This window comes from Molothrus aeneus, chromosome 5 (genome assembly GCF_037042795.1).
Source record: "Molothrus aeneus isolate 106 chromosome 5, BPBGC_Maene_1.0, whole genome shotgun sequence".
NCBI classification, from domain to species: Eukaryota; Metazoa; Chordata; class Aves; order Passeriformes; family Icteridae; genus Molothrus; species Molothrus aeneus.
In genome coordinates this window covers 67,009,019-67,035,315 of record NC_089650.1, presented here as the reverse complement: position 1 = coordinate 67,035,315, position 26,297 = coordinate 67,009,019, and the positions used below count along the sequence as shown (strand labels likewise).

Here is a 26,297-nt window from a genome sequence, read left to right as displayed (position 1 = left end):
TTTTTTTGCCAAGTATTTTTGTAAATTAACAGCATATCTCCTGAAAATCATTTATTTAACCATAACCTTATCAGAATGTTCTCAGAAGGGATTTTTTTCTTTTTCGAAAAGAAAAAAAAAATCATTGTTTTCTTATCACTTCAGATGAAAAGAAAGGAAGTTGCAGATTTTTATTGCTGCTAAATTGTTAACTGTTAAACCTGTATTGAAGCAGCAGATCAGATTTCCTCAGGATCACAGTGAAGCAGTTCCATTTACTGAAAAATCCCAAGCAGGCCCTGTTTGAGGAGAAGGAGTCTTAGATCTTGAATTCACTGCTGTGTATCCACCCGTGGGACAGGGAAAGTGCTGCTCTTGAAAATCATCTGGTTTGGGAAACGGGCATTTACCATTGATACAGTGCACAGGGCTGGTTTTCAGCCAAAAAACTGAATAAAATACAATTTGAAACCTGAGTTTTTTTACATAGACTCACAGAATCATAGAATATGCTGAGTTGGTCATGCATGCAGTATCTCCTTTTAGTGGCAGCTTTCAAAATATCACCTAATATTATTGAATGAATCTAAATTATATGTTGCAAAGGTGATGTTTTTCCGTGCCTTTGGTTGTTATCTTGAGTTTTAAAAAAAGGCAGCACATGGAGGCAGGTGGAACAGCACTCTGTCTCTGAAATAGAGTATTGTTCATTGCAGTAGTTAATGAAAGTCTGGATTTAAAACAAAGCAGAAAGCAAACAGGCAAACTGACAAAGATTAACCAAAAAAACCTGCCTTCATTATAAATAGTATCTTTTGAAACACAAGCCATAAAATTGCATGTAAGGAAAACACTTCACAGTCCAAAACTGGATGCACAAGTGTGTGTTGTGATGTCTTGTACCAAGTGCTTGATGTTTTAGGTCTGGGTAGTGTTTGGATAGTGTTGATTTTTACTGATGTCTGAGGGATTCCCATGTGAAAGTTCACAGGCTGTTGTTTGTTTTGTAAATTTTCAAGGGTTTTTTATGGCCCGTAGCTATCTGGAGTTTGCAGCTAAAGTTTGCGTAGGAAATGGTGAGCTCAAAATTGGACCTGGAAAAGAGGAGCGAGGAGTCTTCCCTCACTCAGCTGGAATGGTAACAGCAACATCTAAAATAGAAGAGGTAATTGAGGCAAATAAAGATACATGTTTTCCAACAGCATGAGGTATGAATGGAAGCCACTTCTATTGGTGCATTTTCAGGGGGAGTTGTGTGTGATGATCTCTGCTGTCTCATGCCCTTGCTTCCTTCTCACATCGTAAAATCACAGAATGGTTTGGGTGGGAAGGGGCCCTAAAGAACATCCAATTCCAACACCCTGCCATGGGCAGAGACACTTCCCACTGGACCAGGTTGCTCCAAGCCCTGTCCAGTGTGCCCTGGAACATTTCCAGGGATGGGGCATCCAGAATTGGATCTATTTCTGCTGCCAAACTGGGACACCTCTAGGCAGTGTTGTCGTGTCCTGCTGGGACTGCAGGTGTTCCCTGGTGCAGCAAAGGGACATTAACAGGCAGTTTCACTTCTCAGCAAAGTTTGGGCACCTGAATTGTACCTTTAAGAACCCAAGTGGCTACAGAAATTCCCCACATGACCTGTTATTACAGGCTCAGGTGAGAGTGTACATGCAGTTTTATTGCCAAAACATGAGGTTGGCAGAAGTGAGTCATACGTGGGAAGATCTCAGCTTTGCTCTTTGATTTACTTTTATCCACCAAGTATAAAAATATTTCCAAGAATACAGGTAGGAATATGCTGTTCTCCTGTTAGGGCAGAGCTCTCACTGGCTCTTAGGTGTGTTTACATAGCTCATAGGATGTATTTTTGAAGCTTTAGTATAAAGGGAGCTATGTATACATTTTATCTAATCTTCTGTGCAGTAGGCATGAGCAGTTCCTGGAGAAGGGACCAGACTACAGGGCTCTGCCCCTACTCCTGGGAGTCTCTTTCTCATGGAGTCATACTTGCCCTCCAGGGCTTTCTCTTTATGGCTTTTGTGAGTTTTGAATTCCTCTGAGCTGGCCCAGCTCCAGCGGGAGGGCAGAAAGCAGCCTCAGCCCAAGCTCTGCTTGAAGCCTGCTGGTTCAGGGACTTTGCAGGAGGTGGGAATTGCCCAGCCCTGGGAGAAGTGAGCTCTTAACCAGTGGGATACTCTCTCAAGGTGACAGTGTTGTCTTCTGTGGACATGGATTTGGGTTGCAGTGGTTGTTGGGTGTTGTTTTGCCTTTGGTGTTTCAGTGTGAGCAGAGGGTACCTGCTCTGCAGGTTTCACATGTGGTTTCAGGATCATCAGTTCCTTCCATGGCCATCCCTGATGGTCTTGGAGTGATTCAAACCAGCTCAATTTGCTGAGCTGGTTTGAAAAAGTGGTTTTTCTTCTCCATTTCTTTTCTCTTGGGAAATTAGAGCTGCTCTATCCCATGACATGACTGCAGGGCTGCTGGTGCTGATGGGGAGGTGGGAGGAATTCATGGCCAGAAGCAAAAGAGAAGGTGACACTGTCACTGAGAGTGACAGCTGCATGAAGTTCATCAGCATGTGCAGGAAACCTCAGCTTCCCTGTCTGTTCATAACAGTGGAGCTCAAGGAAGAGCTAATTTAACCTTTTTCTCCAAAACAAGCAGTCTGTTGTACATTCTTTCCTGTGTTCCTTTGGCATCTGGATTTTAGGTGTCTGCAATTAACTTCAGCATCTGTTCAGAGCAGAAGTACCTTAGAAAAAGAAAAGTACCTATGATAATACTGTGTAGTGCCAGAGAGGAGTCCATCCCTTGCTAAAATTTCTGGTTATTGATCATAGAATCAAAGGATGGTTTGGACTGGGAGGAACTTTAAAGATATCTAATTCCAACCCTCTTTCCATGAGCAGGGACACCTTCCACTGTCCCAGGGTGCTCCAAAGCCCCGTCCAGCCTGGCCTTGGACACTTCAGGGATCCAGAAGCAGCCACAGCTTCTCTGGGCACCCTGTGCGAGGGCCTCCCCACCCTCACAGCCAAGAATTTTTTCCCAATATCCAATCTGAACCTTAAATCTTACTGTTACATATAAATATATAGAAATAAACTTTATAGAGCCTGATAGGCTCGTGGCATTTATCAAACTGGCACTTTTTCATACAGCATCGCAAATTGCTCTCCTGGTCGTACTTTTCAAAAAACTTCCCTTTGTCTGTTATTCCACAAATCATCTCCTGTTGTAATCAGAGTCAGGATAGAATTTCCATTGGCCAGGGGGGAAAAAAAGAAAAGGCAAGATACCCTTGAACCCCTCTCTCTGCAGGAGGTTCTGGGGCAGCAGTAGTTTGGGCAGTCGGCTTCCAGCAGGCACAGCACAGTTGGGATTATAGGATTATATTTCTACATGCCTCTGCTTTCTACTCTAGTGCTTTGGAGTTTTTTCTCTTCTTCTGTATTTTTCTCTCAATTTTCCTGATTGATTCTTACTGCAGTTGCAATAATCCATTTTTCTCACACAAACTCCTGTAAAACACCAGAGGTGCGCTCGTGCCGTGCGTTCTTCTGCGCCGTCTTCTTCCTGCCTGTGTGTGCGCTTACCTAACGACTTGAAAATAGCAAACAAAGCACATGATCTGAGAAACAAGCTGGTATTTTACCCTGAGGGAAGATTTTCTCAGTGCACAAATCAAGAGTTAAATAGTTAAAAATGCTGTGTAATATAGATCCAGCCGCTCTAAGGCTCGCTCGCACGTAGGAGCGAAGTTATTTGCATACGTAAATGTTGACACAGTTGAGCTCTCTGTTATCAAATCCACTGTCAAAAGCTGACCCCGGGCGTTTTGCAAGGAAGATGATGGTTGTCTCTTAAATGACATAAATTCTGTTGTCCCTCTTTAGGAGAGTTCCCCACAACCCTGTCATCACTAAGCCCCTGCCAGTCACATCCCTACTGGCAGGGCTTTGATGGGAAGGAGCTGCAACACCCAGCTCCAAAGGCCTTCTTTTAATTGAGCACTGTGATTATCACACACCAATCAGTCAACTGAGCTGCTGCAGAAGTTGGCCAGCCCTGTGCTCAGAGCTCCTATGGAATTACAGAATCAGAGATGTTAGAGATGGAAAGTGCATTAGATCATCCGGGCCATGGTCTTGCCAGTCAGTACATGTTTCCTGCTGTGTGGTTTTGGGTGGTTGTGGGTTTGTTGTTTTTTTTTTTTTTTTTTTCCCTGAACTTTATGGCTTGGGATGCTTTAAGAACTGGGCCTTCCACTTTGATCCTCTGGAATCTTTCCCACAAAGTTCAATGGCAAGATTTTTCTTTGCCTAATATGTGCCCTAATTTTTTCCATTTCTTTACTTCATAATATTTCATATTATTTCAAGTCTGCATTCTCATCTTTCAGTAATTCACTCGGGTGTTAACAGCACGTAAATATGAATGGAATAGTATTATGTGCTCTTGAATATTAAATGTATCACTTATCTTAAGTGCTGCATGCTCAGTTTTTCAGGATTTGGGAAAATTCTACTGATTGAAGATAGATTTTAAATGGAACTGCTAATATTATAATTTTTCAGATGCATATTTTATTTTAGTATAAAAGTGGTCTGTTCTGGTGTCATTTGAGAAATTGTCGAAAATTACCTGAAAAGACCAATTTGAATTAGAAATGAAAATGTTTTTGTATGGAGGAGATAAAATTTAAGTGATTTTTAACTCCATTGTGGCATTTAAACTGTGAGGAAGCCATGTGTGCAGACAAGTCTGCAGAGGGCATTGCAGGGAAACCAAAAAAACTAGTTTTCTATTAGTGACAGAATTAGTGGAAGTTGCAGTCTAGTTACTGGAGTCTTCCCCAACCCCCCCATCCCAGCTTTCCATTCAAATTCTTCAGAACTATTGTTCTTTTTATAGTTTTGCTTGTTTCTGTGGGATTTGGGGTTTGCCTGTTTGTTGTTTCTTCCTCAGGGCTTGCTCTTCACTACCAGAAGCTTCGAGTGCCCAGGGAGGGTTGTCTCGAAAGTTTTCCTTTGCCTTGACCACTAAGAGCTAGATCCATATCCCCCCCCTTAAAAAAAAAAAAAAAAAACAAACTTCAGTTTTTTATAGTTCAGTTGACTATAAAAAGGACAAGTAGACTTTGTTTTTCTTTTTGCAGTCACCCCATGGGAGAAGGACAGAAGGACAGGGTGGGTGGTTGGTGTGAGCTGGCGCACAGCCACGGTGCCTTGAGCCAGGCCCTTCAGAGCTGCCCTCTGGACATCATCCAGAACCTTTACCCCAGTCCTCTGCATGTTCCTGGAGCATTACCTCTGCTTTTATTTCCAGAGTACCCCAGAGGTTTGGAGGGCTGGGTTGGAAGCCTCCAGGAATGGGGTTTTGGCAGGGTTGGGGTGTGTTGGGTGCCTGCTGGAGGCACAGCATGCATGGATGTGACAGAGGCATGGCCAGCAGTGCCCAGTCCTTATTCCTTCCTTCCTTCCATCCATCCATCCATCCATCCATCCATCCATCCATCCATCCATCCATCCATCCATCCATCCATCCATCCATCCATCCATCCATCCTCACTCTGTCCAAAGAAAGTGTTTGGCTCATCCAGAAGGGATGGCAGGAAAGATGAGCAGTGACGTGAGTGGAGATGGATTTTATGGAGCCTCATGCACGTGGGGAGCATGGAGCAGTAAGGTGCCTCCCCTCAAACTCTGGCAAGCTGGATGCAGGGCATGGGGATGGTGATGAGAGAGGCACAGGCAGGTGGGTCTTGGGAGGCAAAGTTCCTCTCCCTGAGTGTATTGGAGGTGTTTGAGGCTCAGGTTGTGTGACTGAACAGGGAGATGAATGAGGGATGTGAAAATGGGTGGGTTAGGAGTGAGTAAGGGAAAGGGTGAGTGGGTGGGAAACGAGACTGGCGAGTGAGAGAGGAGGTGGGAGGGGGTGAGTGCATGGGGAGGGAGGTAGCAAAAATTTGGAGTAGTGTTATGGGCTGGCTCTGTGAGGATACCTGGAAGACTGGGAACAGCCACCCTCCTGGAGACAGCCAGAGGGGATGGGAGCTGCCACAGGGGCTGTGGGGTGTCCAGGGCAGCACACAGACCCTGCTGACCTCTCCTGCTTCCCCTGGCGTGTGATTTACTCTGCCTGAACTTCACTGTGTCTGGGCATAAAGCAGTGATCCTCACCCTGGTCAGCTGGTTGCATGCTGCTGCTGTTCCTGCAGTAAGATGTCAGACCATAATTTTGCATTTTCAGGTTTTTTTGGCTCTAACAAAACCCCAAACAGAAACTTTTAAACCGTATGGTTTATTGCAGCTTGTAGTGGGCATTCCCAGGAGCTGAAAGTTACCTGACTAATAAAAGGTGTGAAGGTGAAGGATATGCTGCAATTACAAACCTGCAATGCCTCAGCATAAAGACAGCTCCCAAACTTGAAATTCCTTTAATTTTAATGAAGGGGATGGGAAAGTAAAGTAACTTTAAATCATTACCAGACCCTGCCTGACAAGGTTGTTATTAGGATATTTAAGTGCTGTAAGGTTGGATGTAGCTCACTGTCACTAATTTCTTCCTGTTTTTATTAATTACTATGGCAGAGTTACAGCCCCAGCTGTGACCTCTCTGTAGTCAGGTGCAGTCAAGCTGTTGTCCAAGGTAAGGTCTCTGCTGCCCTGTTAAGTCATATTAAGTTGTACACAGTCCATTCTCAATACTTACTGTAATAAAGCAAGTCCTTTTCAAGCCCAAATAGAGGTGAGTGACTGCAGGAAGTGACAGGGCTTGTCTGAGCTGCCAAAAAGGTATTTACTAAGGAATAACTTCATATGCAGTGTTCTGAAAATACCAGTCCCTGCAGGTTTTCATTGGTAGCCAGATAAGATGCCTCACCACCCTCAAAATAAAGAATTTCTCCCTAATACTGAATCTAATCCTGCCCTCTGGCAGCGTGAAGTCGTTCCCTCTTGTCCCAAGCCCCTCTCCAGCTCGCTTGAAGCCCCTTTAGTCACTGGGAGGATCTCTAAGGTCTCTCTGGAGCCCCTTCTCCAGGCTGATCAACCCCAATTCTCTGGCCTTTCCTTATGGCAAATGTGCTCCAGACTTTGGACCATTTCAGTGGGATCTTCCTCATCTTGAACATGATCACCTGTTGCAAAGTATGTTTCCTATAAAGCTTGGAACTGCAGCCAAGACAGCTTGTACAGTACACAGTATTTACTCATTTTTTTTAATCCTAGACAAATCCAGAAACAATTTGCTGTACTTAAGCAGATGTTTCTTACCATTAAAACAGCCCAAATCGCTTGCTGACGTTCAAATGCTGTAGTAACTGCAGAATAAAATCCAGAGGAATGTGGGGTGTGTTTAATACAAACCTTTTGGGTTATAGATCTGTCAAACCCTCACATTTGCATTCCTTACCTAAGCAGAGATCCTGGTGGTGTTTACACATGCTTTGGGAGCTGCAGGAACTGAACTGCCTTGTCAAAAAACTCTGCTCCCAATTGCCACCTGTGGCTCTGCAGGGACACAGTTAAAATATTTACAGTGGCAGGACTAACTAAAAGTTTGTTTATTGTTCTGCTTGATGGGAAAACTAATCACAACAATTTTAAGAGTAGCGTGAGACCTCTGTGGAAGTGTGGACAGATTCTGAGTGCACACAGGGATGAGAATCTTGAAGTTTCTTTCCCTTCTGGCTAATTCATAGTTTGGTTTTGTCAGTGACAGGGTTGTGCAGCATTTGCAATAAGCCTGCTTTGTCTTTGGCCATTTTTTTCCATATGGGTGTGTTCTTCCTTTTCATTATGTTGTTTTTCTTTCCTTTTTTTTTCCCTTCCCCAACACAGCCACTCCTTTTATTTTAAGAATAAACTAGCTGCTTGCTGAGCAGAAAAAAACCAAAGTTTCATATACACAGCAGTTCTGATCCATGTAATCCTTTATTACCTGCAGGGGCAGGTGCAAGGAGCTGCTGCAGGAGTGGACTTTTCCAAGGCTTGGGTTACATAAGGGGTCAGTATGTTGCAGCTCCTACAGTGAAAGTTGTGAACAACGTGATCAAAGGTGCATTGGTGAGAAATAGAACCTTTTGGCTTGGCTTGTTTCACTTCATTCTGCCCCAGAGAGTTCTGAGCCTTTCAGCTCATATTTTAACCACCCCACTGACATGAAGTTACAGGATCACAGGATGGCTTGGGTTGGAAGGGACCTCAAAGATCATTTGTTCCAACCCCTTGCCATGGGCAAGGACACCTTCCATTATCCCAGGTTGTTCCAAGCCCCATCCAACCTGGCCTTGAATCCTTCAGGGATGGGACATCTTCTCTGGACAGCCTGTTCCAGTGCCTCACTCCCCTTATAGTGAAGAATTTCTCCCTGATACCAAATCTAACCCTGCCCTCTGCTAGTGGGAAGCTGTTCCCTGTGTCCTGTCACTCCATGTCCCTGTCCAAAGTCCCTCTCCAGCTCTCTTAGAGCTCCTTTCGGTGGGTGAAGGCTGTTTCAATGTCTCCCTGAAGGCCCTACATATTATCTTAAATTTGTTTCCTGCTGTTGTAAAATAGATTTTATTACTGGAGGTTCTATCTTCTAATGCTTTCATCACCCAGAGTTTTTCTTGTTTGTTGCTCAAGGGAAAGTGAGGGGAGCAACTCACTTGATCTCAGCAAACCAGAAAGCAGCAGCTCATGGCTGTAGTGCCTGTGTAATGCTGAGATAGTGTCTGTAGGAGAACAACCAGACAGCTTCAAGAAACAAGATACACTTTTTAAAATCCTTTTGGTTTTTTTAACATGTTGAAACCATTTAAATTGCTGCAAAGAGGTAGGGCAAGGAGGGTGGTAAAAAAATACATCACTCATCCCTTGTGATTTTGTGGTTTTGTCTGAATAATTTTTTTTCAATCCCCTACGATCAGCCACGCATTTCAGTTGTGATAGCTGCCCCAAGAACGTGGCTGCATGCAAGATGTCTCATTTGCCTAATATTAAAAATATGTGTGTGTAATAATATTTTTTCTAATGCTTCCCATCTGGAAGATACGTCACACACTTTTGCATTAAAATTCATAGCACTCTTTTTACATATTACAGTGCTTTGTGATGGAGACTGTGCATGGAGTTGTTAATTTGCAGTTCTGGGCTGAAAAATAGTTCAAAGCAGCTTCTTATTTACTGCCAGAGACAAGTTTGCACTATTTGTCTGTCTTAGTCAGTCTGGTAGAACCAATACATTTGTGAGAGGCAATTTGTCTGCTTAAAATGTTACAGTTCATTTACCAGAAGAAATGCTGAGCAACTAACACAGAGTGAGGTGTCTGAGGACCTTCTTCCTCCTGTCCTTCAGGAGATGCCTGGAGGCTTTTAAGGTTTTGGTCTAAAATATTTCTATTTCAAATCATAGTGGTATCATAACATGAGAATTCATGTCAAAAATTGCCTCAAAATGGTACAGCTGTTAAAAGATAATGATTGTGCCATGTGGATGAGCAAGGCTGCATTCTTTCCTGAGTAAACTTAATAAAATAGTTCCAAAGAAAAGGTGCAGGGATCTGTTAGGATTATAGTAGATAGAAAAGGAGCTTCTGAGTTGCTTGTGTACTTTTCAGATATATTTAGTGATAAGAACTGCTTAATCCATCTCCATTTTCAGTGTATAACCATCCTTTGAAAGGCTTGATTTTCAATGAGTCAGGCAGCAGGAAGCACCTGTGTGCTTAATTCCAGCTTGTGGTGACATCTTCTGGATGCTGAGCACTGGGAAAACATTTCACCTGTTACTTGCACAGTTGATTGCAGGTTGAGTTTTTCTGTGGCATGATCCACAGTCAGTGTTGTAGTAATAGGACAAACCAGTCCAAATCTGCTGTTGCCAGGCTTGTTGTCTCAACTGCTTTAAAATATTTGCTTTTCAAAAGGCTTAAAAAACATAACGATGCAAATTTGACCTGTATTTATACCAGCATGTTTGGAAGAAGCCCATCAACTGATTTCCATCCTGGTTTCAGTGTCTCTCCACTTTATTATTCTGAGAAAATTCGATGCATCTGCAGCGTGCACGATCTGGTTTTCTGATATGCAGATGCACAGCCTCGCCTATCTCCTGGAATCAGTGTAGCAACCGCTCTTACAAACGCTGTGACAATGTACAGCCTCCTATCTGAGAACCAGATCAGACTGAAATTGGGACTTGGGCCAAAAAAGCAAAATACTGCAGTCAATCTACTTACTGTGTCAGCACTCAGCTCCGTTTGTGTGCACTGCAGGGAGAGGAAGCGGGAAATGCACGCTGGCATCCAGAGACGGATTCCTGAGTCACGGAGGATGCGGGGATGGGTGCCGGTAACAGGAGGTGCTGAAAGGTTCCCATTTTTGCAGACGCTGTGTGTGGGCTAAGAGATGTTGCAGGAGATGTTCTGAGCCTTGGTGGCACTCAGGAAGTCACTACATGACACTAGGGATGGATGCCATGTGACTTCCCTGTTTACACTTGTCTGTGAAGTGACAGAGTGACCGGATTGTGTCACAGCCGTGGCCTCTTGTCATGACCCTTGTGGGGATTTGTGGAGTCAGGCCCTTGCAAAACCACACTTCAAGTGCTGATGTGTTCAGACTGGGGTGACCTCTTGCCTAAGACCATACATTTCCTTCCCTTCCTCCAGCCCTGCTGCTGTTCTGGGCTGTGGGCTGGCACCGCTCCTCGTCCAGCGGGCATCGCTCCAGGGGCAGGTGGGCTTCCTGCTGCATGGCTCACCCTCCACTCTGCCTGCTTGCCACTTAACCCTCTCATTCCTCAGTCCCTGGGCTTCCCTCCTGTCCTAAAATTGCCTCAATCTTGGGAGAATCATCCACCCACGCTCCTGGGAGAGGGGGACCCATGTGTGCCTAATGCTGCTCGGATCGCGCAGGAGCGCAGCATGTTCTGCACAGCAGCAGGGTCGTTTTGGGGTTGTAACACTAAATATTTCAAAAGTAATCACACTTCTAGAAGCGATTTAAGCACTCAAGTTTCTGGGTGAAAGCCAGTTGCCAGGGTTTAATCTGCACCCTAAAGTTCTGCTGGTAAATCTGACCTGGCAGCTCTGCCTGTGTACGGGAGGATGCACCGATGGCAAAATACCTTCCCTGATAAAGAGCAGTAGGACCCTCAATGTGCACAGCAAAAATACAAACATTATAAAGGATTTATAAAGTTGTTACTGAATTGTAGATGTGCAGCAGAATCCATGGATGGGGTTTGGCTCTCATATAATTATATTTTTTAATAGTAAATTGGGATGCAAAGAAACTTACTGCAGCTGGAACTCTGTGCTGAAGAAAATCATTGGGATCCAATGCCGGGAAGTTTTCATGACTGTGATTACAACTTGTTGCTTGCACTTCCCATATAACTTTCAGTGTCAAAAGCACTTTTATTTATCCATTAAGCTTCTTTTTTGGTAAAATAAAATTTTTGGTTATGTTTTCCCATGGCTGTCTAGTAAGTACTGAGTTTCTTCTAGGGAAGCAGGGGGACAATATGTATTTTGAGCCAAAGTACTATGGCACCTAAGAAAATAGGGTTTCTGTTCTTAATTGCCAGTTTTCTTTCTATCTTCTGCCATGTCTTGGTTTAAAAAAAAAATCAACAAGCCCATTGTGATGCTTTTGATTAGGCTTCAGCAGAGATAATAAAAGTTGTAGTGTCTCTTTGTGAAAGGAGTTTTTAATTATTGTTAATTGTACTTGCCAGCTTCATTTCTGAAGGGAAACGGAGGTGACCTCATCCTGAAAGTTGTCAGTCTCATGCTGGTGTCATTCACTGCCTGGAAAAGAGGTTGGGGTTTTGTTCCTTGTTGCTTCTTTTAATGAGGAGCTGTCCACAGGCCTGATGGGCTCTGTGGCTTTGGGAATGCTGTCCAAACTCTGCTTCAGTAGCAGGCTTGTTCCTGGAATGTTAAAGTGAGTTGTATCTTAGGGCATCAGCAGAGTCTCAGACCTGTGATGTGCCCATTCCAGTAACATCTCTGGCAGCAGCCAGTACAAAAGACTTTAGGGAGAGGTGATGGAGTCCTTGTAAAAGTCAATTATTAAAGATTCAAAGGGTTATTTCTGCTCTTTCATACTAGTCTTAATAACTTTGGGTGTTTCCATTCTCTATGTAAAAGTTTAATTTCTTAACCCTTCTCCAGTCCTGCATTTAGCATATTCTTGTGAGGTCCCCACATAACCTGTGCTTTGCATTTAAACAAATGACAAGAGAGATTTCCTCACCCTTTAGACTGCAAAATGTGCAGGGCAGTGGGGGTTGTATGTCTGGGGAGTTCCAGGGTATCAGGACAAGTCAGCATTCAGTTGTGGCCGTGATGTAAATGCCAAAATATTTACAATCATTTCGGTTCATTGAGCATCTCCGTATGTCGGGAGAAGGATGACGAGGATACGTTTTTGTCTCCCTTCACTGCTCTGTATTTCTTAAGCTGTTACTTCATTTCATCTTAAATGAACCCTCTCTGAAATACCCTGAACTTTTCAATTCCATTTCAGTTCACCCAGTGCCATCTGCCACGGTGTCTGCGATGTATTTCAGTCCTGACGAAATCCCCCTTCCTCAGCGGTACCTCCGCACGCTGTCGTAAGGATGATGTGACAAGCGAAGCTGGCAAGTTGTTCCCACCTTTGTTGCCAATTATAAAGCAGTGTAAAGAGGCAAATTCTGACAGCCTGTGTCCTTAGAGGGGTTTGAATACCGAACTCGTAGTGAAATCATCAGCAGTGAGGCTCTTGAGCATCCCTGAGGCTCTGGGCTGGGCTCTCCGCTCACCTTTTGCTCAAGTAGTCTTTCTCTGACATTCATCACTTCTTTGCCTGACTCAGATGTGCATTTAAAGCTGCTGATTATTCAGCAGCATCAAAACATTTACTTGTAGATACGGAGAGCACAGTTCCCTGTAAAGGGGAATAAGCTTTTTCAGCCAGTTTGTTTTCTAATCCTGGAGAAATCTGCAAGGTCAGTGAGCCTGGTGTGTGTAATGGGTCTTCAGGGCTGCCAGATATGTTGGGGACTGTGGTCTGGAACTCCCAGTTTATCTCATTCCTTTGCTTTCTGCTGCTCATTAAAAGATCTAAAAAGAATTAGAATCTCAGTGGTGTGAGATGTTCAGGCTGTCTGAAATGGTTTTCATTCTGCGGCTCCCAGATTTTGTTCAGGCTAGAGAGATGAAGTTTTCCTGAAGAAAACCACATTTTTCAGTAAAAACACTGAATTCAGGTCACCTGAGACTGACACTACTCAGTCCTTCTTTGCTGTCTTAAGGTGAGAATTGCAAGAGCACCTTAAAGGATTGTTCTGAAAAATATAGTAGTTAGTGCTTCTGCAAGCCTGCCAAAATACATACTAAATGCAAATATTTTTAAGCCTTTTCACCTCCCAGAGTTGTTTTAGTATTTTGTTCTATCCTGAACAGAAACACAGGAGACTGAGATCCTGTCTCATTCTCACAAACCAAATAGTGACCTTTCAAAATGCTCCTGGAATCACTGCTCTGTATAGTTGTATAGTTGTGACTCCCAGGTTTCAAAATGGGATAAAGAACCTTTTTCCCAGCAGGAATAAACACAACACAGCTCCTCTTCCATGCCAGACAAGCTTTTCATGGTGTGTTTTGGAAGTACATATTTCACATGGGCACAACTAGCTCTTGATTTTAAAAAAAACCAAAATTACTTGAAACTACTCAGGGGCACAAATAAATGACTGCAAGAGTACCAGAGAATTGAGCAACAGGCAAAGGACATGTTGTTTCCTTTAAGAATTCTGACTAGAAATGACGTCACTTAGATAGTTGGGATGTTTGTGAGCACTACAGGACTTGGAAAGGGAAAGCAAATCGGAAAAACACTGGGGAGCTGAACAATTTGTTTTGTTTTATGACTCCCTGGTCGTTTAACGAGGGAGCTATTACTCATGCGCTGTCACTGCACATCTAGAAAATTCCTCTGGGTTTAAAAACTGGCAGGGAAAAGTAGTTTCCTAAAAAACACTGAATTAATGAGATAAAAGCCATTGCTCAGGAGTCCCTCGCAGGAAGGGTCGGAGGCGGAGCTGTGCAGGGCTCCCGGTGCGTTGGAAATCTCTGCAGGGGATTTCAGAGAGCACACAGGGCTGGCAGGGATTCAGGGGAGTGATGCAGCAGATATGCTCAGCATCTGGCTTTTGGGGTACAGAACTGTGGATTTGAGCAGATTAAAAAATACAAGTTTGATTGGGGCATTGTAGCCAAGCCTTCCCCTCCATTCCTTTGCATCTGAAAATATCTGGGACTGGAGTGTTTAAGGAAAGAAGTTTGTACTCATGGGCAATGATACAAAGCAATGTATTAATAATATTGACTCATTAAGTGAGGCCTGTTGTATTTAAGAAGAAAGAGAAGTATTTGTGGTGTGGGCCTAATTATCCAGCTTTAAATGATTTTTCATGGCTTCATAATCTGTATTCCTATGATCTGTCAGACTTCTGACTTCTTGCTTTGAGTCTGCATTGCTTTATAGGCATGTATGGTATTTTACAGTGCTGTACAATGCATTTTTACTTCAGTTATTTTAGCTGGTTTAGCCTATCTTGTCACATCCACACAGGATACACATTATCCTCACCTTAACTGGAAACCTAATACAACTTTCATGGCCCTGAGGGCAGGATGAGGGTTGTTCCAGTTAGGTGTTGTAGTAAGCAGAGTGCTGTTCCAGTCTGGAAGTGCAAGGGAATATTCCTCACCAACCCCCTGACACAATTATTCCCTCGTAGCAGAAGTTACTGTAATTCCTTTTGCCAGAAAAATGCTGATAAAGCAGAGGCTGTTAGGAGGGAAATCCATAAGGAGTCTGGAAAAGTGTGATGTAAGGATTAGTAATAGAATTAGCAAGCTGCTGTAGCAGTGCTGCTACAGTTTGTCTTAAATTACAACACCTCAAACATAATCATCATAATTCCTTGTCTCACTGCAGTGCTGTGCTGTAGTCTGAATCAGTTTTGTCTTCTCTGTTACTGTCCTTTTAACCACTTTCAAAATTCTTTTAATTACTCATTTTTCATCAAGATTATCACCAAATTTTCCATGCAAATACAGAAGTAGTTCAGGAAGGGTTGTGTATTTTAAGCTTCAGCCCAAAATGATGCTTAGCTGTGTCCCTCTGCACATGCACCACGTACCTTTTCAGAAATATCCAGTACTGAGCTTTTACAGCACATAGATGCCCAGTTTATTGTATCCATGCTGGATTTTTGCCCTTGGGTGTGGAACTCAACTGCCTGGGCCAGAATTAGGAAATAATTCCTACATGTGATGTGAAAAAAAAGTCCTGGATCACAGGGCAGAGCTCCATTCCCATTCCTGAGACAGAAGGAGACTGAAAAGACTGGGGGGACCCCTGAGGTGCTGAGAGGGTGACAAGGGTGTGGATGTCATGGGATTTTGGAATCAGAATAAGCTCTGTAGAGAGAAGCACTCCAGAGGGCCCTTGTTTGTGATGCTTCAGACAGGGATTTGGGCATCAGTTGCTCTGAGGTTGTGTGTGCCTGGCAGGGAGCACAGGGAAGCTCAGGTTTGGTGTGGAACAGTCTGTTGGGTACCAGGAGCCACACAAACGATGCAGAGACGTGTTCAGCGTCACATTTTGCACCTGTGCTGCTCCAGTTTGCCAGGGTGGAGTGAAGCTGAAGGCTGAACAGCACAGAAAGGGGCTCTCCTGCTTTTCAAGTGGAGCTTCAGTATCCACTGGAAGGTTGGTGACCACCAGGGCCTCTGTGCAGCCTTGTTCTAGAAAGGGCTCTGGTGCTGGCATGGATTTTGGTGGATTTCAGGCTGCTCCAGGGCACTTAGTAGTGTTCAGGCTGCTTTTTTATCACAGGAAATTCTAGGTGAGAAGCAGGTTCCCTCACTCCAGCTGGGACACCTTTGGCTGTGGTACAGCACATGCTGATGCCCCAGCAGCTCCTGAATAGAAAGTTCTGTCACTCCAGAGTCTAGGCACCTAAATCCTGCCAAAATCCAGGCAGAGCTGGGACAGACCACATGGCTGATGCCTGCAGACTCCAGTCTCATGGCAGAGGACACTGTGGACAGCCACATGTCCCTGCCTGGTGCTGCATCCCCATGAAACAGGACTGGCCCTCCCAGAGCTCCAGCCCTGTGTGCACTGCACTAACACAAGAAAAAATTTATGGCTTGTTAGTGAAACCTAACTTAATTTTCCTGTTAATGAAGCTGTAATTGCAGTCCATTACTGTGATCATGGTTCAGCTGATTCCCCTCCTTGGCTGAGGGTGCCTCCAGTGCTATTTTCCCTCTGTGCTGGAAGGGCTGGTGAGTGTGAGAGGCAGATCTGACCTAACTGGGGTTGCTCCCACCTTGGCACTGCTGCAGGTGCTGCCTGAAACCTCCCTCCCAACACCCATCCAGGGCTCTCCTCCCAGCTCCTGCTTTACACATGGCCTCTGGGGTGCAGATATGTTTAAGGGACTGTCAGGTTTTATATTTAAAGACTTTCCTCTTCTATTTTTTTCTAAAGCTTTACTCTGTCAAGGCCTGTGCAGCTGGCATTACACAGCACATACTTTATTATCCCAGTCATCACTTCAACCATTTAATCCTTTTAACCTTCACAGTGGCTACAGTAGGAATTATGGAGAGTGAATTTCCTCTTGAGTGAATTTCCTTGGCCACTGTTAAAACCACAAAGAAATCCAGAGTAGTTCCATGAAAAAAGGGATCTCTTGATGGGACTGTTTGCAAAGGACTGGAAGGGGTGAGAGAAATGAGAAGTCAGTCCAGCTGCAGGGAAATGGCTGTGGGGACACCACCATGGGCTGGCAGCTGCCACGCTCCTGCTCCCAACTTCCCAGACCTGTTCCAACCACAGAAAAGTTAATTCAGAACAGTCAGCCCTGCTGGGCAGGGAAGGGACCTTGCTGCCAGATGCTATTTGTGTTGTACATTATCTCCATAGGTTTTGCATCTGTCTTTCCTGCAGTTTTATTTTTTGCCTTCAAAATTCCCTTTTTCTCATTGTGTCTAGTAATTGAATTTGCAAAATACTACAAAGTGACACTAGGATGTGCCTGTTAACAGAGGAGAATAAATTAATTACACGCTGTGAACTAACTGAACTCATTTAGTAATTGATGAATTAACTTACGTGTTCAAACAGGAGAATTTGAATGCTGGCAGAATAAACAGTGAAATCTCTCATTGACTGAATCACTAGAGGTTTTTTTAGGTTTCTTTTTCCTTAGTTTAGTAATGGCCACATTTTTAGAATTAGGAAGTTATATCAGTCGTTTGCAATTTAGGGTTCACCTCTGTGATTCCATCCTACACCATTTCCAGATTGACATCTGCCTCTTGAATTCATTGGAAACTTTGATGGTTCCAGTTGCTTTTTCTTAACCAAATATCAACACTAGTTCTTCATCCTTCCTTTTTCACACTGGTCAGACTTCCAACAGCATCAATCATGCTTCTCTTTGAGATTCCATCCTGACTGAATAACCATGGTTCTGGGGGTTTTGAGGTCTTGATCATATTTTTTGTGTGCACAGTGGTGTTATGTTCTCTGTGTGCACATTCTGCATCTTCTTTCTTCCCAGATTTCCACTGCAGTAATGGATTTGATTATGCTCTCTCTTTCTCTGTAGTCAAGCTCCAGACCTGCACCTGTGTGCAGCATCATTTTGTTTTCCTTCCAGGATGTTTGTGTGGCTTGTACACGTGGCTTGATAGCAATCTGCTGCAGCCCAGTTCTGTATCAACAGAAAGGAGCTTTCTCCCATGCCAACCCTCTGTAAATGCCACAAAAACACCTTTGTGTTTAAGCCTCTATTTTAAAACTTTATCTTCCTATGATGCCTGCAGTAGAAAGGCTGTTAATCTGCCTTTATATCAGGTTTTATTGTCTTATTATTCCTTACACTTTCTCTTTTTTTTTTTTTTTTTAATGTCTCTCTTTCTTGCCTCAGGCAGCAAACTAGAAAACCAAGCTCATTTTATTCTGTTTTATATGAAGCTTCTAGATCAGTGTGTCTTGATCTCTGTCCTGCTGCAGTAGTTTCCTTCCTTGGAAATCACTGGGAAGGTAAACACCTACTGCACAAACTGAGTTTCTCAGGTCCCAGAGAAAATCAGAACTTCATCTCTCCTTTAATGCTCCAGTTATGAGATGCTGACCTTGTTTGCAGCTTCAAAAGGTGGAGCCAGTTGTGGGGAGGAGACTAGAAGGATCAGCAGTAATTTGGATGTATGTTATGTTTTCTGATGGACAGGGACATATTTTTCTAATGCAGCTAAAGTTGTTCAGTGGATGTTGTAGATCAAAGCAGAACCAAATTTATTTTCAGAATCCAACAGCCCCTTTTCCCATGCCTTGCCTGGCTGTGTTCAATACATGGAGCATTATGTTGTCCTCTAATTAGCTCTGTAATTTCCATGGTGTGTGCCAGCATCAGTGTTTACTATTGAAGCACAATGTCTGCTTTTATCCTCATGCTGTGACTGTCCTGTCACAGAAGTCACATGCACAAACTGAGTAGTAGAAGGGGTTCAGGAGTAAGGATCAGTAAATATTCTGAGCTGTGCATGGTGGTGCAGGTGTGATTGATTGCAGCACTGCCAGGTGCTCACCACTTGATCCAGATGATCCTTGCTCAGCATGCAGTGAGGATCCCTCTCCTCTCCTGGATCTTCCAGTCCTTAGCATGGCTAGCAGGGCATTGATCAATCCCTAAAATCTTGATTTTTACCATAACCGTGTGACTGCATTTCATGAGGGGAGGCTGAAGTGGAAATGCAAACATGCATTTAAATAAACCACTTTATAAATTCCAGGTGCTGATCTCAAGAGGGCATCTTGCATATGCTAGAGGAATATGTTGTTTGAGGGAAAACCTGCTTATAAATCTGTGCAAATTGAAAGGTAAATAATTTCTGTTTCCAGTACCCTGATGGAGTAAGATCTCTGCACTGGTTATTTTTCCTGCTGTAAAGTATGTAGAATATAAATGTATCTGACATATGTATTTGTCACTGTGCAGCAGCAGAATGTAGGAAGTGAATATCTGTAAAAAATACTGATTTCTGCTTCATAGAATCCCAGAATGGTTTGGATTGGAAGGGACCTTCAAGACCATCTAGTTCCAACCCTCTGCCATGGGAAGGGACACCCTCCACTATCCCAGGCTGCTCATTGCCTCATCTGGCTTCTTTGCTTCTTCAGCATAACAAGGAAGGTTTCTAAAGTGCTTTGTTTCACTCTGAAGATATTCCTGGCTTGGGTTTCAGGGTTTTTTTGCAGTGTCATATGTGATGGGAGGAGTACAGAATATTTGTCTTTGACTGAAAGGTCCTCTGCAGTGTGTTCCTGAGGCGTGGGAATTGAGCTGAGGTTAAAACTTGAAGTGGTCTGATTGAACTTCCTATCTTTCTTAATTGTTATCTGCTTTCTGTGTGATAATTTTAATTTCGCTTCCTCTTGGGTAATCGCGGAGTAGTCTGAGTTTGTGTTGTATCAGACAAAAAAAAAAAAAACACAGACTAATAAAAATTTTGGTGCTGTTTATTGTTATTTTTTAAAGATACAGAGGAGCAGTTCCTTCCAGGTCACTTTGCATGCTTTGACAGACAAAGTGCCACGATGAAGTGTGGAGCAGTGCAAATTAATCCAGTGCTGGAGATAAGCAGAGGGGCAGCAGTGCCTGGCTTTGAGAGCTCACTTTGTAGGGACAGGAGTGGCTGTGATCCAGCTCATGGCACCAGGATACAAACAGCAGGTGTAGCTTTGGAGTGCTTCATGACAGGGGCATTTCTGCTCAGGGCTGGGATTAGAGCTGCTATTGAAACTTATATAACAGCCACAGTGCCAGGGTGGTTGCTAAAAATGATGCTCATCACTCTTACGTCCCATAAGCTGTAAGTCAGAAGAACTATTTTAAGCTGAAGAAATATTTTGGGTTTTTTATTCTTAATGGCCATTGTTTTTCTCCCAGACCCCACTGAGATGATTTTAAATGTGTCAGGCAGCAGTGCCAATGAAAATATTGTTTTTATAATGTAAGACTTCGACAATCAACAGTGAGTTTTGTTGTGGGTGGCTGCTTCATTATCATACCCTCATTAACATACCTCAGCAATCAACAGGGAGTTAGATTTTTTTTATTATGGCTGTCCTGTCCAGTTTCTAAAATACATCAGCTTCTTTTATCCAGCAAATGGTGATCTATTTGGGAAAAAAAAACCCCTATTTTCCTGCCTCTGCTGCCCCAAAGGTTGGTGTTCTGCAGAAGGAGCAGTCAGCTGCTATGGTGATGGGCACAGGGTGGGAATGTGGACAGAAATAGAGGGAGGCTGAAGCCAGACTGTTCCTGCTTCCTTATGGTTTCAGTAGCCCTCTCTGAATTGGATGGAGACTGATTCCAAGGATTTCACAGGTTATTTGTGGTTTTCTGCCTCAGATTCTCACAATCAGCACAAAATAATACTCAGGCAAAAAGGAAGAGAGTGAGATTCTCAAATGGATAATGTTTGTACAGGATGTATGTAATTCCCTGCAGAGCAGCTTGTGCCTGTTGTGCTGGGATTTGGATGCACAGAAATCTCCCTCCTCCCATCCAGACTGAAGTCGGTTTTTGGTAATGCATAATTCATATTCTGAAGCCTTTGTCACAAAAACATCTTACTGCCTTTCCCCCAGCTTGATAAGCCTGCTTTTGTATTTTTAGGATTTCCTTCCCTGCTAATCCCCCAAATCAGCCTGGTGAGGTCTCAAAACAGAGTTCAGAGTAAATCTGAGACAACTTTTACGTCAAGGATGTTGCTCTGTGCAGCAGGTGATTCTCTGGCACCTGCTATTCGTGGATTCTGCCTCCACAAAGAATTATTCCCTGTGGCACCACTGCCACAGGCAGTGCACAAGTGGACTGCAGCTCGAGGGATTCTGCCAGGAGGTTTGGATGTATTTTGGTTACATCTCACTAAGAGTGCCTACACACACACTTTGTTGTGAAACAAAGACAGCAATTTTTTTTTTTTTTGTGAATTTTTGGTGAGTTCTAATCCAAAATTACTCTTTCCAAAGGGAGCATGATGCCTGTATTTAGTGATGGGTTAGTGGCTCACCTCGATTACCTGTTCTGACTGTGAGTGCTCTCAAACAAGTACAGATTGTGAGGAGTCATAACATGGTTAAAAATCTGTGTAAAACCTGCAGGAAAGGAAAAATGATTCTCAAGTTGTGTTTTAATTCATCTCTTTGCAGAACAACACAATTCAAACAACTTCTGGTGTTTTCTTCTTCCAGATTCTGAGGACAAACCTGTCAGTAATGAATTGTTCCAGAAGTACACAAAGAAAGCTCTTGCATGGTAGAAGCTGTTTTTTCTCAGGTACAGCACATGCCTGCCCCTCCTTGGTATCAGCTGTTGCAAATACCTTGTAGCCATCAGGCTTTTGCTGCTCAAAGCTTTGAGGAGCTTTGAAAGTACAGAGATAAATAAATGCATGGTGTGCCTGCATAATGGGTAAATTGGATGTTTCACTAGTGGGAAATGATTGCCTTCATTTGAGGGCTCTTTGCCTGTTCCAGAGGATTGTTCCCCAGATCTCTTCACTTCATGGCACTTCTCAGTGCAGCTAAACAAAGCACAGGAAGGAATGTGAAGTACTGTTATCAGTGTAGGAATCTTTTCAGTAATGGTTTGTTATTATTTTCCTCCCAAATGATCCAAATGCCTTTTTTTTCTTGCTGTTTATATCAAGCCACCACACACCTTCTGATGATGTTAAATTCCAGCTGTGGAGGCTTTGATTGTTTCTTGCACGTGGCTCATTTTGAAATGACAGAATTGTTCAGTGAGAGAAATTCAAAAGGAAAAATTCAGGCAAACAGGCCTGTGGGGAAGGTTGAGCCTTGTGTAAAAATCCAGTAAAACTTGAGTAAGAACCTCAGGAGTTCAGTGTATTGATTTTCTTGTGAAAGTTCAAGAACTGTGTTTCCTTGCAGGCTGAAACTCATCTCAACTCCTCATGACCAGCTGAGCAAGAGAGATGGGATTTGATGCTATCCAAGGTGTAATTCCACAGTTCATGTCTTCTGCTAGTGCCAGCTTAATCACTTTCTGCCCACTCCCAGCCATTCATTCCCAGCTCAGCAGCAATGCAGTGCCACCTCTTCCCTGACCCTGTGGAAAACCAGGTGACTGAAAATCACTCGCTCAAGAAAAGAAACTCCTCATTTTTTCCCTCTGTATTAGAATCATTTGAATGAATTTCATGGCCCACAGGCAGTCGTGTTGTACTGCTGAAGGTGACAAGAAATGCAGCATCAGAGGCAGCAATGAGCACTGGAGGGTGTCCCAGTGCCGTGTGATCTTGCTGTCAACAAAAATCTGCTCTGGGACCATATCCTGAATGAAGGGCTTTCACTAGCCACAGGATTATTTATTGAACTACTGCTTTTCATTTATTTTATTAAGGAAGATTAACATCTTCTTGTTAGGGCAGGTTTATTTTTTTTTTTTACTTGAGGAGATAAACCATCTCTGTGAGAAGTCAGTCAGCTTTGTGGACAGCCATGAATGTCAATAAAGTCTTGGCAAACACAGGTATTTATTCAGCATTGCAAATTAAAAACATTTTTCCTGCTTGTTTAGTGAAGGGAACAAAAAAAGACAAATTACAGAGCGGATGAGCTCTCTTGATAGTTGGAATTCATTAAGCTGGTGGTGAAAACGCTGGGGGATTGATGGTGCAGAAAAAGAAAAGATGAAGCAGCTTTTCCCCAATAGCTGTGGCTTAAGTTCAAGTTGAAAATGACCAAAAAAAAAAATCCCTTAAAGACATCTGTAACTGACTTCACAATCCCAGTTTCTGTCTGGGTAGACAGTTCTTTCTCACTGCAGTTTGTATTAATTGGTTTTTCAGTTGATGGATAATTTCTCAGTGGCTCCTCCATCTCCATCATGCCATGGGGTGTCTGCAGCAGCTCATAAATGAGATCCATGGCCAGACATTAAGTAGGAAGTTCACACAGTCCCTTCCCATGGTACAGACAGAGCCTTTCTGCAGACTTGTCACTCTGTCATCTTCCCTCAGCTCCACATTTTATTATTAAAATTTTAAAAAAAAGGATTTAAAAAGTTCCAGCAAGTTGAGCAGTTTGTCAGATGTGATGCTCTCACAGGACATTGTCTGCAGATTCTGGCTCTGCCTTTCAGATGGATCATAAAGCTGTCGTGAGTGCAGCTCTAACAAAATCCATTTACACAGCTCCTGTTATGGCAGGGCATGGAAAGGAAGCAGTAGGACTTATTTTTTAATGAATTTCCTGTACAGAATCATTAGTCCACCATGGAAGTCTTTCCAAGTCACACCCAGTGCATGCTCTGTGTGATTATCCCTGATGAATGGGATAAAGTGGCCACAGCTGACACTTGGAGTCATAGACAGTTCTCATGTCATTCCAAGAGCAGGAATTCTGCACTTCATCATTAGAAGAGAGAGGGTTCCCTACTAAGTGTTTAAATGCAGCTAAACCACCTGTAAATCACTGGAATTATTCAGCAGCAAAACAAAGCCTTTGTAAACTTCATTCTTGCAGTGCTGTAATTGCAGACAAAACTTTACTCATTCAAGTGATCCCATCAATGTCAAATAAAAACATGAATTATGAAGCTTGTAAGATTAGAGCTAAAGTCACTGACATGTCATTCCCATAATAATTTTCTTTGGAGGATTACAGAACACTTAATTTGTAACTGCAGAAACCTAAGTGTAATCAGATGTTCTTCCATCTACAGTTTTTTATCTAAGTCCTTGAATTCTGGGTTGGTTCTTTCCTGTTTCCCAAGTTCTTACTTGTAAATGTGAAGACACTAACTGCTCTGTTCTTCTTCTTCCCAGTTCAAGGAGGAAATTGCCCTCAGCTCTTCAATCATTAAATCTGGGAAGGATGGAGCAGTCCAGGATTTGAAAATGTTTTAAAACTTCCAGCACCTAATTAGAAGGAGGCATCCTGGAGCAGCACAATAGCTCTCTATCTGCAGTTCATTTGGTTTTCCAATTTAGAAATGACAGTTTACAGCCCTGATGGCAGTGTGTTTCTCATTACCCTGCTCTAGGAGCACGCAGAATTATTGCAAGTTTTGAAAGATGCTTTCTTCAAAAGTGCAAATGATATTAAATGGCAGAATTTGCTCTCTGGATAGCCACATGGAGAAGCTATGGTCTGCAACCATCCTAAGGCTGGTGGTAAAGGCAGAGCCAGGCTGTTGGACCTCAGCTTCAAATTTGTGGATGTCGTGGATGCAACTGCATGGAAAAGATGCTGCAGCAGGAATTAGCCTTGTCCAGGGGAGACAGTTTGTGAATTGTCCATGCTTTCCTTGTTTAACAGCTGGATCTCTGGTTTCTTGGGCTTTTCCCATGAGGATTTTCTTGGAGAGGAGTGTGTTAGCTGTGCTGCTGACAGATACCCCTGTGAGAATGTCCACACTGGCTTGATTTTCCCTCTTCAGGAGTTGGATTCCTGGTCTGAGCTGCGTGTCAGCAGGTGATGAAACTTGAGGAACAGGTGTAATTATTTTTTTTTAATGTGGTTTTCTGCTCCCTGAAGAGGAGATTGAGAATATTTGCCTGTCCTCAGGACTCGACAGATGGGGTCATCTTGCATGGTGGTTTGGGGTCTGGAATGTCAGTTCTACAAGGACTGGCTGAGGGTTGAAAAGGAGACTCAGGGATGACCTTATTTACCTGAAGACCAACATTTTCCTGAGAGGAGGTTGTGGTGAGGTGGGAATCAGCCTCTTCTCCCAGGTAACAAGGGACAGGACAATGGCAAACAGCCTCAAGTTTCACCAGCAGAGGTTCAGGTTGGACATTAGCAAAAATTTCTTCACTGAAAGAGTGGTGAAGCACTGAAGCAGGCTGAGGGCAGTGGAGTCACCATCCCTGGAAGTGTTCAAAAAACAAGTGGACCTGGCACTTCATGATAGGGTTCAGTGAGAGTGGTGGTATTAAATCAAAGGTTGAACTTAGTAATCTTGGAGGTCTTCTCCAACCTCAGTGGTTCTGTGGTTCCAGTCAACCTAAATCAGCTCTCACAGGGCTTCCAGAGGCAGGTATGGAGCATACCCAGGTGCAACAAACTGCAGGAGGGAAAAAAAGAAGATGCTTCACCCTCTTGAAAACACTTCAGCAAGGCAAAATTCTGGACTTCTGCATGGCTGAAGGAAAAAAGAGTTTGGTTCTGCCTGCCCTTGAAAGCAGCTTCATTTTACCCATTAGTGTTTTGTGAGCTCGTGTGGAAGATTCCCAGGCAGCTGCATGCTCAGGGCAGAGCCCGGGGACACGGGCACAGCTCTGTCCTGCTGCTTCCTGCCTGCTCTGCTCCACACAGGCACTTTCTGGACAGAAAAGCTGCACAATAAATCCAGTGCTGATGTGGCCTGGCGTGGTGACAGCTCTTCCAGTAACTGCAGGAACTGCCTGCTTGCAGAGGCCCAGCCTGCTCTGATGGGTTGTTTTCCTTAAAGCTGTTGTTCTGCACCAGATGGGGCACACGGTGTCTTTGTGCCTCCCTCTGCCATGCAGGCACTTTGTGGTGCCTTCTGTGCCCCTGCCCAGGGGTGATTTGTTCCTTTCTGAGAGGCTGTGATGGACCTGAGTGCTTCCCAGAAGATGGCACTGAGAGCAGGGCTGTGCAAACACTCAAGACTTGCTCGACATCGCTCTGCCGATGGGCTTTGGGTCTGATGTTTGTTCTGCCAGCTGAGATGAGGGGCTGCAGAGAGCTTATGAAAAAAGGAAAAAAAATCTCTTTGAAAGGGAGTAAATTGTCTAGAACACACTTCACTAGCAGATTTCCAGGAAACAACCCTCTGTCAGACTTCTTAGAAGCTGTGCTGGCTCCAGGTGCTAAGTGCCAGGTCTGAATAGCCCTTAATCAACTCAGTCCTTAACGTTAGGTTTGGAGAAACACTTTTCCCCTAATTTGCAAATCCCACCTCAGCCAGAGCCTGCTGACAGGTGGGCAGGTTTCCAGACTCTCTGCACACCTTTGGGATGAATATTCAGCCTTCAGGCACCTATGTTCAACTTCTGTCACATGCTGGTCTTGGTGCTGCTGCTGTTGAAATGAAGATTTGGTAACATCTTACGTGCTTTGCTGTCACAAGAGGGAGTTTTGCAGCAGTGCTGCCCTTGCTGGTGTGTCTGGCTCTAGTCTTGCTGTGGGCAGAGCTCAGCAGACAGAATGTGTTAATAGAAGACAGCAGCACAAGCAGGATGAAGGTCC

The 26,297-nt window shown here is 43.7% G+C and overlaps 1 long non-coding RNA gene across 1 annotated transcript in view; it reads left to right on the top strand.

Annotated features, from left to right (window-relative positions):
- LOC136556812 (uncharacterized) overlaps nucleotides 1-22,391 on the top strand; it is a 115,541-nt gene extending 93,150 nt beyond the window's left edge. Inside the window, exons 4-5 of the long non-coding RNA XR_010783700.1 lie at nucleotides 21,306-21,390; nucleotides 22,008-22,391. This is a non-coding gene — a long non-coding RNA (uncharacterized lncRNA). The remainder of the gene's footprint in view (nucleotides 1-21,305; nucleotides 21,391-22,007) is intronic.
- The last annotated feature ends 3,906 nt before the right edge of the window (nucleotides 22,392-26,297 follow it).